Here is a 14,535-nt window from a genome sequence, read left to right as displayed (position 1 = left end):
GCTGGAGCAAAAATAAGTTGTACAAAACTCAAAGCTTATGGAACCCCCTAATTCATTTATCGCCTGCTCTGCCAGCAAGCAGGGGTGTAACTACAAATCAAGGAGCCTCCAGCAAATTTTTTATAGCCCCCCCCCCCTTGATCTATTAGCGGGTTCAATAGAGATAAGTTCACTGCTTTTGACCTCAGTCGGCAGAACTCGTTGTGCTGTAAATTCTTGGAATGCTTTGGTCTCTCTCTCTAGCAGAAAATATAGAAACTGAAAGCAAAAGTCCTCTGTTATTCTGGCACACTGCCCCCTAGTGACAAATAGCCATAAATACACATTACAGCAGTACTAATTAGAAGCAGGGGAATAAAAAATGTGCTAAAATAAATTGGCCTGGAGCACTTGCAAACCTCTGAAATAAATTAGCGGCTAAAGGGTTAATGTTGACAACCCTTCTGATGCCTCCGCTGGTGACCCTCAGAACATGGGGGCTTATCATACAAGGGTTATAAAACAAGTGTGCCCATCAGGATCTTTACACTCATAACATGTGTAGCCACAAAAAAAACCTGTTCTGTTGTATCAGAGAAAGGGAAGGTTAGTAGTTGGGGGTCCCTCCCCAACACCTCTGGGCCCCCTGCAATCACAGGGGCTGCTTCCCTCTAGTTACACCCCATCCAGCAAGCTCCTGTGAGAAACACAGATTGGTGTATAGAAATATCTCGAAATTCTGAAGCTGGAAACAGATTGTGCTGCCTCATCAGGCCCCTTCGATTGTCTTCCCCAAAGCTATGAGACAACAGTAAATCAATGGTCTGTCAATGACAGGGAAGACACAGACAGGAAGCTCATAACAAGGTAGACTTACTGCGTAAACACACTGAAAGCCATTCTGTGCTGATGTCCTGGCCAGCGGCAGCCACAATGAAAGCTATAGCTTACCTTATGCTCCAGTCTTGCCTCTGGGTCTTAAACTGGACCCATAACATCACAAAGCATGACCACACTAACAGCTATGTTACATACAAACATCTTGCCGTGCCTAGGGTCAGTCAGTGGGAAAATTCACCTTTGATAAAGTGGAGCTGAACTCTTGCACAGGCCAGAAGGAAAACATAGAGAAATGCACCCTGTATGTATTTAGAGACTTTAGCCTGTGTAATGCTGGGAATACACCATACGATTTTCAGCAGATAGATGGTTCGATAGATAATTTCCGACATGTCCGATCTTATTTTCGATCGTTTTTCTGATCGATTTCTCATAGAAGTGAATGGAAATTGATAAGAAAAGATAAGAAGATTGATCGGAAAATCGATCGAAAATAAGATTGGACAGGAAATCAACTGAAAAATCTCATTATGTATTCCCAGCATTATTCCCTCTCATCTGTTTCTAATCACAAGTTGCAATTTGATCCCTCAGCTGTGTCAGCTGACTGCCACGGCAGATAAGCTCTTTTAAAAGCACAGGATGTTAATATGTCTGCTTCCATAAAAGCAGGAAGTAGACACACTGCAGATGTATTGCAGGATTTGTATCAGCTGTAACAAAGGAATGTTTATCTGTAAAGGTTATTATGCTGCTGCTTATCTTTTAGAGCAGAGATGCAATTCTGAGTTCAGGTCTGCTTTAAGGCTATTACATAATGTACTGCTTTGCAAGTCATTTTGTAATCTATTGTTATTAGAAATGTTCTTTCTATGTCAGTTTGCAGCCATCTTTGAATGCTTGTAAAGAACTATAAGTTTTAATAGCATTTTTTTTTCTGATGGTGAAATCTGTAGATTTTAGTGTTCTCCCCAGTAACAGTAACATCCTCCCCAGTAACACCTAGTAACTCCCTCTTTCTGCAAAAGCAAGAACCGCAGAATGTATGTGTCTGTGTGTGTATGATGATCTGTCATTCTGTCTAAAGCTACAAACACACACTAGATTAAACTTGGCCGTGTTGGCCGATAAAGACCACATTGGCTGAGGACCTAGCATTCATCTGGTGTGTGTACAGAGGCTGCCCGAAGTCTCCTAAAGATCCGGCATGCCTACAGCCCCTCCCCAACATCGCTTCCCTGGTGTCTAGAGCTTCCCCCTCCCTCCCTCCCTCCCTACCCAACCTTACTTCCCTAGTGTTTAGAGCTCACCCCCTCCCTTCCTAACATAGCTTCCCTGGTGTCTAAAGTTTCCCCCTCCCTCCCCAACCTAACTTCCCTAGTGTTTAGAGCTCACACCCTCCCTTCCCAACATAGCTTCCCTAGTGCCTAGTGCTTCCCCCTCCCTCCCCAACCTAACTTCCCTAGTGTTTAGAGCTCACCTCCCCCCCTTCCCAACATAGCTTCCCTAGTGCCTAGTGCTTCCCCCTCCCTCCCCAACCTAACTTCCCTAGTGTTTAAAGCTCACCCCCTCCCTTCCTAACATAGCTTCCCTGGTGTCTAAAGTTTCCCCCTCCCTCCCCAACCTAACTCCCCTACTGTTTAGAGCTCACCCCCTCCCTTCCTAACATAGCTTCCCTGTTGTCTTGAGTTTCCCCCTCCCTCCCCAACCTAACTTCCCTAGTGTTTAGAGCTAACCCCCTACCTTCCTAACATAGCTTCCCTGGTGTCTAAAGTTTCCCCCTCCCTCCCCAACCTAACTTCCCTAGTGTTTAGAGCTCACGCCCTCCCTTCCCAACATAGCTTACCTAGTGCCTAGTGCTTCCCCCTCCCTGCCTAACCTAACTTCCCTAGTGTTTAGAGCTCACCCCCTCCCTTCCCAACATAGCTTCCCTAGTGCCTAGTGCTTCCCCCTCCCTCCCCAACCTAACTTCCCTAGTGTTTAGGGCTCACCCCCTCCCTTCCCAACATAGCTTCCCTAGTGCCTAGTGCTTTTCCACTCTTTTCCTCCCTCCCCCATATAGTTTCCCTGGTGGTTCTTGTCTTGTGCCCCCCCCCCCCCCCCAGTCCAGTATATGCAGAGTAGCAGCGGTAGCCGTGCTTATGTCATCTATTCCGGGCTCCTATGATTGGCATCCATCCCCTACAGCTCAGCGTTGTGCCGATACTCTGCTGCATATACTGGAGCTGTAGAGCACAGGACAGGGGTGGGCTAAAACACAAGGAGGGTGCCACAGGACACGGGACCACCCCTCTCGACCCGGAATAGCCCCAGCCAAATTAGGATGCTTGGAAGGTATCCATGAGATTGTGTCATCTGCGTGTGTATCTTTCTGCTTGTGTTTGTGTGAGTTTATGTCTGTCTGCTTGTGTGTGTGTGTGTGTGTGTGTGTGTGTGTGTGTGTGTGTGTGTGTGTGTGTGTGTGTGTGTGTATGTGTGTGTGTGTGTGTGTGTGTGTGTGTGTGTGTGTGTGTGTGTGTGTGTGTGTGTGTGTGTGTGTGTGTCTCTCTCTGTGAGTGAGTGCACTTTGTGTGTGTATGAAGTGACTAATGTAAACGGTTCTTGGTATTCTCAGAAGTACTGCAAAATATATGCAAAACATAACCTAATTTTAAGACATTTTTTTCCAATTTAAGTTTATAAAATAATATTTATAGTTTTTCCTGTGCAGAGACTGATTGTGTGCCACACTGTGTGCCATCATATGAATAGGAAGGATAATATTTATCCTGGGAACAGACAAGTCTTACTTGGGTTGCATTTATTACTGGATGTGTCTGGAGCTGAACTGGGCAGATGTTATGGTAGGAACTTGACTCTGTACCATCAGCTCCATTAGCAGCGGTCAAATGGGTAGCATGAAAAAAAAAACATTCCCTTGCAAAGACCATAATTCCCCCCATGCATGTACTAGTCACAACACTGCTCCTTTCCCAGTCATCAAAACCTAGTCCTTTTTTATCATGTCTACAAATGTTAATTCTGAAGACCATAACCCTTCTATGTCTGCATGCCTAGGAAATGTCCAAAGATCACACATACATTTTATCTTAAAGGGATCCTGAAGTGAGATGCATATGATGGCTGTCACAGGTATTTCCTTTTAAAAGGACTCTAAGCAGAGCCTTACCAGAGGCTTCCTCCAGAGCCCCTCCCCGTAGTCTGCAAGGTCCCTCAGTGTCTTCTGGTTCCCCTGCGGGAACACAACACATATAGGGAGAGGGTGGAGCTACAATCTTAAGAACTCAATCTGAAAGGCTCACCACAAGGTGACTTTGTTAAACATACAATAGAGGAATAATCAGGCTTATTTTATGCATTAAAATTCTCACTGTTAAATTACATTTATTTACTATTTTTCTTCAGGTAATCTTTAACCTGCTGAGCGGTCTGGACGAGCTCAGCTCGTCCAACACCGCCAGAGGCTGCCGCTCAGGCCCTGCTGGGCCGATTTTAATGAAATAAAAAGCAGCACACGCAGCCGGCACTTTGCGAGCCGCGTGTGCTGCCTGATCGCCGCTGCAGCGCGGCGATCCGCCGCGTGCAGCGGCGAAAGAGGGTCCCCCCAGCCGCCCGAGCCCAGCGTAGCCGGAACAAACAGTTCCGGCCAGCGCTAAGGGCTGGATCAGAGGCGGCTGACGTCCATGACGTCACTCCACTCGTCGCCATGGCGATCGGAAGAACGCCTCCGGAGCGCCCTCTAGTGGGCTTTCATGCAGCCAACTTTCAGTTGGCTGCATGAAATAGTTGTTGTTTTTTTTTTAAAAAACCCTCCCGCAGCCACCCTGGCGATTTAATCAGAACGCCAGGGTGGTTTTAACAGGAACTCCCTTTTTTAGTTGAAAAAATACTCAGCGATTTCTGTTCATCTATCTATATTTCAAGGCTCAATAACAAATAGTATTACAGCTTGTTCTGCTGCTCTATGTAGCTAATTTCTCGTGCAGCAAGGTGGGAGACTCTGTACCGTTGCTTGGCAACAGTAGACCAAACAGGCTTCCATTGCCAAGGTTGCAAAGTAGAGCTATTGAGCTTATTGTTGTTGTTTTTTGGGGAAATCCTTAGCTAACTAGAAAAAAACTGAAATGGAAAGATCATTTTTAACAGCATTACATTACAAAATGACTTGGGCAGCACCAATCTTTATTTATTGCAATTTTATAACAAAAGTGAAATTTTCCTTTAAATAAAAACACACACACACAAAAAGCCAGTGTTTATTAGACAAAATGTCACTAATGCTCGCTGCAGACATCTTGCTGAATGTTTCAGCAGCTGAGGCACTAAACGTGCTGCCATTTAAGCTGTAATTCTACACTAGATTCCACATTTAACATGGCAAGCCGACTGTAAACACAATGTATTGTAATTGGCGTCTAATAAAAGACTCTCAGCAGCGCGGTGCAAGTTAAATCCGTAAGAAACATGGCTGACACCTTTTGTGATCCACAATACCTTCATGGCATGCCAAACAAAATGAAACATTCCTCGGGCCTCTCTCTGACGTCCGCTTTCCTCGGCTGTGCTAAGTTTCAGAAGTGATCCATGGTCGGATAAGGCACGTATTATCCCAATCGTTCTCTGCAGAGTATTAGTGGAGCAAAAACAGATTGCCAGGTTCTCAGGAAAATAATTCACTTTCACGGGATTAGGAAAGCTCTATAATAAAAATACATTTAAGGGATTGTGACAGGCTGAATACACAAGTTTTAGCTTGAGATTTTATATGGTGATGTGATCCACAGAGTTGGTACAGAGAATGTAACTGGGGCCTTGCAGAATAAGGAATCTGAAATTGTATCCTAGGATGGAGCCACTCCCATTTATTAACACGTCCTAGCAGGGTCGTAACTAGAAATCACCTCTCTGTGAAGCTTTGGATGGCCCCCTTTCTCCCCCCTCTCAAAAACAGAAATTGGAAAGGCAGGCCAGGTAGGAAAGAAACAAAAAACATACTTATAGGTAGCCAGCTATAAATGCCCCCAGAGCTACTGGCCCTATACAACCTAATTGTTTTATATTAGTGGCTAGATAGTGTAATGGTTAAGAACTCTGCCTCTGGCACAGGGGACCAGGGTTCGAATCTCGGCTCTGCCTGTTCAGTAAGCCAGCACCTATTCAGCAGGAAACCTTAGGCAAGTCTCCCTAACACTGCTACTGCCTATAGAGCGCGCCCTAGTGGCTATGCTTCCTACTCATCAAATACCAACTTTGTGTATGCATCTTAAATTACTTTCGATAATTTAAGAAAAAAACTGTTTTTGATATTGATATTTTTAAATTAATAAATGTGCTGAATAAAGCAAATTTTAAAAGCAGGTCTAATATTCAACTCACTTTCTCTCCTCAGTTTCCTCATAGGAGGTAGTTTTTCATCTTCTATAAAAAAAAAAAAAAAAAAAAAAAAACTTTTCAGCAATCTGCAATTGAAAAAGTTGGTGTACTGTCAAAAGGGCCATTTCTGCTGATAATCTAGCATGTGTACAGAGACCCTCCCCAAGGAGTTGCCAAGTGATCCAGATGAAATCCGAGGTGGCCGATAATGACTGCCTCTTCCGAGAATCGAGTGTGTAGAGCAGCCCCTGATGACTCCCGACAATTCGGTCAGCGATTCCTCCTGGCGGACCCCACTCAGTATCACTCCCATGCCACTTGCCCTTTCCCCCTTCATTTTGCAAGCGAGTGACATATCTGCACAGCCTCGGTCCTGTAATGTCGTCTGAGGGATCAGGTACTAAACCCTGTCAGGTGATTAGTAACTAGTTACCACCCCACGGACAGTATATACGCCCCTCAGGACTTCATCTGAAGTCCCAGGGATGTAGATATTAGTCTCTCGCCGCGATCACCGCTGTGCACGCTCCCGTCGGCTCCCACATGCCATTCTGGCCGCGATCTGTTAGTGTACAGATCAGTGAATAGGAACACGGTTCCTATTCACTGATCTAATTGCCCGATATCAATGAATTCCGGCATCAAGGAGATGCCAGAGTTCGTTGAAAAATATTATTGTATTGCGTACTTGCGTTACTTCCTGTAACACGTGTCCGCCGTCAAAAGTAGAATGTAAAAGTAAAATTACACCTTAAAACTTCAATGCTATTTTAAATACATTTTAAAATAGCATTGATTAACTCCTTACCTCCCCTCCTATAGTTACCCAAATAAAACTTTTAATAAAAAAAAGGGGTGCTGTGGGCGATCAGGTGCTTGGGTGCAGACTAGGGTGGCTGCATCCTGCCCTGGTGGTCCCTCGGACACTGGGACCACCAGGGCAGGAGGCAGCCTGTATAATAGGCTTTCTATACATTACAAAGCCTATTATACACAAGGATCGGCGGAGATTTGTATTCCTCCGCCCGCCGGCGCTGCTAAGTGGCCGGCGAGCTGGAGGCTAAATCCCCGGCCATCGATCCCCGGCGGAGGATCGCGTCACGGATGACGCGATCGCTCCGCCCATGCCCGTACAAGGACCGCCGCCATTTGTACATGCGGCGGTCCTTGCGGGATCAACTTTCCGTCCGCCCCTGTGCAGTGGGCGGTCGGCAAGTGGTTAATGTAGTTTTTATATGATATGTTTGCTACGTCAGAAATTTGTAATAAATATTTTATATAGATTTAAAGTGATACTTAAATGAAAACAAAGTGAAGAGATAAAAAATTGTATCTATCCTCCTACTCCTAAAAATGGCTTTTAGATATCTCAAGGTTTTATGTTATGTTTAAAATCTTAAGATTTCTTGTTTTTGTCTCAGCGGCATGTAATGCATGGTACACACGATGAGATTTTCTGGCAGATTAACTGCCAGATTAAATATTTCCAACATGTCCAAACTGATTTCCGATCGATTTACCGTTCACTTCCGTGGAAAAATGATCGAGAAATCAATCGGAAATCAGATTGGACATTTTGGAAATAAAATCTGCCAGAAAATCTCATGTACCAGGCATAACAGTCTGTCTCTGTGTCTCAGAGCACATAAATATACTGTATGAACTATTGACCTTTTTTATCTATCCTTCCCTGGCAGAGAACTGGGCTTCCTAGAGCAATTTAGTTTTTGGCTGTAATTCCGTATCATAGTTTGATTGGGTCGCACTCCTGACTGGAGAAAAACTGTCAGTTGTATAGTAGAATATTTAAGGTAACCATTCATCTCGCAATTCTGATTCAATCGACAAAGCTATCGACTTTATTGAGCAATCAACTTTAGTTTGGTTGATCAAAAGTTGATTGATTACTGGCCCACACACTACAAGCAATTTTCTATGTGATCAACTTTCACTAATCGATCTGACCAATGTTGTATCTCCATGCTCTGAATGCAAAAATCAACTCAGAGTCCATCGAATGATAAGTGAACATTAGTCGATTCCTGTGCGATCGACCGATATCTGCTCAATCCACTAAGCTTCGTCATGATATCAAACATTTTTAATTGATTCGGCATACTGGAACACACTCGATACTCTCTCGATCCGATAAAATGAGCAAATCAAATGGTCGATTGTACAGCCAAATCGCTAGATGTATGACCACCCGTGCTCTTTAAGGCAGAGAAAGGAAAAAGCATCACAGCATAGCTATTTGTGTGCTGTGCACTGTACAAACACGTCTTTCTCATCATGTCACATGTCACTTAAGGTTTCCTTTAAATATTAAGATATTATATAAGCCACTGCAGAGACATCACGGTAAACACTGTATGTCACTGATCAGTAACTAATGAAATAAGATTTCAGCCATGTGGTGGAGGGTGTTTTTCCAAGTCACACATGACCCATTAGGCTTTATATATTAAACTTCATAGAGTGCAACAATAGTGCATAGGTTCAAACCACAGTGATGCTCAGGGCTCCCACCTTTATCATTTGCTTTACATTTTATGTTAACACTGACACAATAAAAAAGTAGTGTGTTTCCACCCCTAAGTATACAATCTTCTAAACACACACGAAAAAACTGGGTTTTTCTTGAACCTAAAAGTTCTCTTGTTTATTCTTCATATATTATATCTTCAGATTACGGATAATATGTGTAGATACAACATCAGACCTTCACTTCACATCACAGAATGCCTGACACGTGTTTCACGGCCAACAGCCGCTTCCTCAGAGGCAGACCGTATACAAAAACATCCGTGGGCCTACGTCAAATTCAATAGTCGCAATCTGAAGTGTAAAATAAAGCTGCTATCAGCGTAGATTCCCCAGCTGAGTGGGCTGCAAGAGACTCAGCTGGGGAATCTACGCTGATTGCAGCTTTATTTTGATGTGAAGTGAAGGTCTGATGTTGTATCTACACATATTATCAGTAATCTGAAGATATAATATATAAAGAATAAACAAGAGAACTTTTTGGTAAAAAAAAAAAACAGTTTTTTCGTGTGTGTTTGGAAGATTACATTTTATGTTTCCTACTTAAAAAATACCAAAATTTGTTCATGCATAATAAATTATTTTAGATAATTTGAAAAAAATACCATTTTTGATATTGAATTTTTTTTTTTTTTAATTAATAAATGTGCTGAATAAAGTATATTTAAACATGTATATATTTTTATATTATAATTGATAAAATGAGTAACTGTTTTTTTTAATATCAGAAATAAATAGATGGCTGTGCATTTCCATACAAGTTTATCTGCAATCGCCCCGCATCATCATGCTTTAGTTTATTTTTCATCCCAAAATTTACTAGAAAAGTACTTCTCAGCTAGGCGAGCACGCTGATACGATTAGGGATAGTCGAAATTTCCATCGAAATTAACATTTCTGATTTTCCGATGGTAAATAGGGTTTCCATTTGGAAAATCAGAACTCGGTAATCACCATCTAGTAATCGGATTTCCGCGGATATCTGATTTACCACAACTCGGTAATTTTAGCTCAATCACAGAACTCAGAAGCATTGGACCAATCAGAAAATGCCGACATTTTCAGCAAAAATCGGATTGCTATGGTAATTATAGACCAATCACAAGACTCCAATACTACCGAGTATTTTTTGAGTCTCCTGATTGGCCTAAAATGTCCATGGTTTTCCAATGTTTGCATTAAATCACCCCATTCTCTGATTGGTCCAATACTACCAAGGATTTCTCCACAGGGGCATGACTGTGGTTGGGGCTGTTGCAACCCTCGCTGTGTGAGTATATTTTTATACCACCGATTATTCCAGTTATTCCAACATACTACACTACAAAGGGCTGCTGGTGTCTTTCTATCTTTGTTTTCTCTCTAGGAGGCACATTGTGACATCTGAGACCTCCAATCTGGCTCCTTCATAACCCCATACTTATTTACAGGTACCATTCAATGCATCTGAGCATTGCTAATGATCTCCCTTTTTTACATCCATTCTATACACCCCCTGCACCCCCACATCTTATCCTTGCGCCTCCGCAACTCCTCCCATGCCTCTCTCCCCTCTGGAACTTCCTCCTTAATATTGTACTATCCATCCATTCCTGGATAGTACACTTTCATGATAAACATCAGAATTTAAGTGGCTGGGTAGTGTACTGGTTAATGGAACTGCCTTTGACATAGGAGACCAGGGTTCAAATCTTGGCTCTTCTATTTCAGTAAGCCAGTACCTATTGGGTAAAGAATCCTTAGGCAAGACTCCCTAACACTGCAAGGTGGTCTACTGAATGTGTCATTAGTGGCTGCAGCTCTCACACGATTTGAGTCCGACAGGAGAAATGCACTAAAAAATGTTTTACTAAAATTACTGTAACCCATTCCACCTGTGTATGAGTGAAATTGCCGCTGGGAGATTTGGGCGCAGGATACAGCCGATATACAGCTTAGCCTGCTCCTGCACAAGTCCTGGCGGCGGTAATTACTATTCCCCCTCCAGGTTGACATGGATGGTAGGAAATGATGTAATTCGGCTTCCAGGTATTGCTAGCGGACGAATTACAGCATTTTAAAAGTAACTTCAGCTCTGTCTTCTGACGGCGTCGAAGTTACTAACTGTGTGCCGCTATAGCCGTAATTCCTATTATGGTCAATGGTGGTGCCGGCTGCACCAAAATCTCCTTCGCTGGATTTGACGTGATCGTTCCACCTTTTGTAATGTTTATATCCGCCCCCAAAACTCAATTCAACGACAATCACATAATCTGACATTGGCCTTTTTAGCTGGTTAAGGATCCAACATTGGTTTCAGCTATGCCTTGCATAAAGTATTACTAAGTCTTACCCTAACATCACCTCTTGTGAACACCCCTTATCGTGTAAGCGTGAAAGGGTTGGGCCATAGATAAATGGATAGGCAAATACATACTAGATGGATTAGTTGTTATATTGAACTTTATTCCTGTCTCAAGGTTTTTTGATGGATGGATTAGCACAAAGCTATGTGGGCTCAGGTTTGTATACTTGATTTAGGCTACAAATTCATGGATAAGTACTGCGATACATTATTATTAGTCCATTTCAAAATAATAATTGTCTCTGAAAGGATTTCACATTTATTTAAAATACAGAAATAATTGTCTCCATGTTGTATAAATAAGGATAATTAAGATATTTATAATTAATTAAGTAAATGATTAGCAAAGGCTGATAAAGAGAGTTTTAACAAGATGTAGTTTAATCATTTTATAACAACAGAATTTTGGCTTCAAACATGTATATATAATTAAAATATGAAAACAGCCTACAGCAATGTTTAAAAATTCATTTTTCAGCAACAACAATATTTAAAAAAAATCTTTAAAGCGGCAACGTAGTGACATATAGTAGAATGCAGTAAATTATTCAGTATATCCACTTTTACGTTAATTATCTTCTGGGAGGGTTCAGTATGAGAATAGAATTATGTTTAGCTATAGCAAAATATCGGGATGTATTATCGATGGCACTTAAACAATTTCTGGACCACATTGGTAGAAATCTATGTCCTGCAGGTGGCTGCGTAGCTCTGTCAGGACATAGATTTCTCCTTCCCTGCTGTGCGCTATCGCCGATCTTGTCGCTCTGCACCCGCCCTGCCGTCTGCCGACGTTCCCATTCTAGTTTTCATAATGGTAACATTTATGACAAGTATCGAATGTTCTGTCACTCCAGGGCCTTTGATAAGAAAAAATGACATTGTTACATTTGGTGAAAAAAAATGGCCTTTAGTGCTACTTGTAGTTAACAGTCAGCCATGTGCCCAAAAAGCTATCTGATTATGTACAGGTAGTCCCTGGTTTACAGATTCCCGACTTACGAACGACCCGCCAATACGAACGGTCCGATCCCGTCGCAATGATGTCATTTCCGTGGGCGAACTTTATAGAAGCAGTTCCAAACGTCCCGACTTAGGGAAGAACGGATTCAAGTTGAGAACAAATCTACAGTCCCTATCTCGTTCTTTACCCGGGGACTACCCAGGGACGGATCAAGACCAAGTTGCGCCTGAGGCAAGGTCAGGTTTTGGCGCCTAAAGGTCAGGTTGTGGCGCCTAAACTGCCATTCATTTTGCCGCCTTTTTAAGAATTCAACAAACTACGCCTGGGGCAAGATACCCGCTTGCCCCCCCCCCCCCCCTAGATCCGTCCCTGGGAATACCTGTATATAGGTTATGAGTTTAACCGTGACAAGCCAAATAATAGAATTTGAGGTGTTTGCGAGCTGAGGCCTATGTAATTTGATTTTTTCTTTGACCCAAAGTGTAAAAAACTGTAAAAATAATACCATTTTCAAATTTATGGTACAATTTCAGCAGAACCGCATAAGTCCAAATATTACAAAATATGTATAGCTGAGTAGGCCTGGCTGGGTCTCTACTTTTCAGAATGATGACATTTATGGTTTTTCTTGACTGTTCAGTTGCTCCATGGGCTTTGCTAAGAAAGTATGACTGTATTACTTTTGGTGCAAAAAATGGCTTTGAAAAATCAGTTGGTGCTGCTCATGGTTAACAGTGTATTACGTGGTCAAAAAGCTATCTGATTGTTTATATAGGGTATCATTTTAACCGTGACAAGCGAGAGAATATAATTTGGGGTGTTTGAGATCTGAGGCCTATGTCATTTTACATTTTTTTGTGCCAAAGTGAATGAAAAGCAAGAAAATTGTTATTTTTGTACACACTCTACCAAAATAAAACACTTGTAAAAAACAAACAAAAGTGACAGACTTGAGAAGATAATACATAAATTGTTACCTTAGGGATTCAGCTTTTTAAATATGTATGCCATGAGGGTGTATTACACTTATTTTTGCTAATAAGGGCTTGTAATCATTGGTAGTGTACAATGAGAAAAGAAAACCACAACACAGAAAAAATATACCTTTATTTCCAAATAATATATTGTCACTATACGTTTTACTAGGGACATCATTTAAATCTTGTGATAACAAGGACAAATAGGCAGATAAAATGTGTGGGTTTTATGTACGGTAGCACTGTTCTTTTAAATTTTTTAATACTGTAGGGAATGTAATTGGAGAAAGTGTATTTTTTAATTTTTTCTCTTTAAAGTACATATAAAATAAAGTAATTACTGAAAACAAATATCACCCCCAAAAAGCCTAATTTGTGGCAAAAAAACAAGGTATAGATCATTTTGTTGTGATAAGTCGTGAAAAACGTATTGGCAAATGAAAGGGAAAAGCGTTGACAGGTGAAAATTGCTCTGCTCCATTAAGGTAAAAACCCTTGGGAGTGAAGGGGTTACAGAATGACTGCAGTGAAAATAACGTAATGAATAAAACTGCCTTTTTTTGTTTTGTTTTAACAATATTCACTTATAAATCATTTAATCAGTGTTTGCCCATTGTAAAATCTTTCATCACCCCTATTTACATTTGGTCATTTATCACAGATGGCTACATTTTTAGGCCTGACCGGTGATCTCTGTGGAACGTTCGTTTCTGAGAGTTCTGTGCATAGAGGAAGATACTGCTTGCTTGGCATTTGGATACAAACATTATTTCCCATAATGCAACGAGGTTCACAGACAGCAAAGACCTCAGGAGGGTTTTTTGCACAATATAAGCCATACAGACCTCCCTTATTATCTGCTTGAGAGAAGGTAAATATTTATCATGGGAAAGGGGGTATCAGCTACTGATTGGGAAGAAGTTCAATCCTTGGTTAAAGCTCCTCTTTAAGTTCAATAATCAGCTTTTGGACAGCACAGGTAAAACCCGGCTGCCTACCTTTATGTCTTTAAGAGTGTTAAAATATTCAGCTTTATTTTACTAATCACAGCATTCCTTGAAGTCACATCAGCTCTGTCTGCAAAGTTTCCCTTAAATTGCAAATCACTGCAGTGAAAAAAAAAATACAACCAGCAATTTTGCAAAACATAATTATTCCCATGAGCCTCCTCTCTTCCTGTTAATGCCACAGAAGTATTTGTGAAGAAGTTGAGAGTTCAGCTGCAATGCCTGGACTGGTGCAGCGCATAGTGCACACGTTTTATCTCAGACAATAGACGGAGCCCCTGCTCACATTACCCATGTGGAATAAAAGATTATTGTGCGAGGCAGGAACCTTGGCACGTGACGATGCTTCTTAACATCGCCAAGCTCAGGTGTGAAATCAAATATTCAAAAATCCAGATAGCGACACTTCCTTCCCCATCAATAAGCTCATGGAATGAGGACACAAAGGAACTTCAGAGATCTGAAATTACTTACAACTAAAAAGGCTCTCTTTGTTCACGGAAAACA

General features: G+C 41.7%; 1 long non-coding RNA gene across 4 annotated transcripts in view; it reads left to right on the top strand.

Moving 5' to 3' along the window:
• LOC137525016 (uncharacterized) overlaps window positions 1-14,535 on the top strand; it is a 410,675-nt gene that overhangs the window by 192,314 nt on the left and 203,826 nt on the right. The window contains exon 6 of one of the 4 annotated variants that reach the window (XR_011022837.1): window positions 13,683-13,724. The exons of the other annotated variants lie outside the window; for them this stretch is intronic. This is a non-coding gene — a long non-coding RNA (uncharacterized lncRNA). Of the gene's footprint in view, window positions 1-13,682; window positions 13,725-14,535 lie in introns of those variants that run through there. 4 annotated transcript variants of the gene reach the window in all.

This window comes from Hyperolius riggenbachi, chromosome 7, assembly GCF_040937935.1.
Source record: "Hyperolius riggenbachi isolate aHypRig1 chromosome 7, aHypRig1.pri, whole genome shotgun sequence".
Classification (NCBI taxonomy): domain Eukaryota; kingdom Metazoa; phylum Chordata; class Amphibia; order Anura; family Hyperoliidae; genus Hyperolius; species Hyperolius riggenbachi.
Note: the sequence above shows the minus strand (reverse complement) of the source record. Positions and strands in the feature narration are given on the sequence as shown.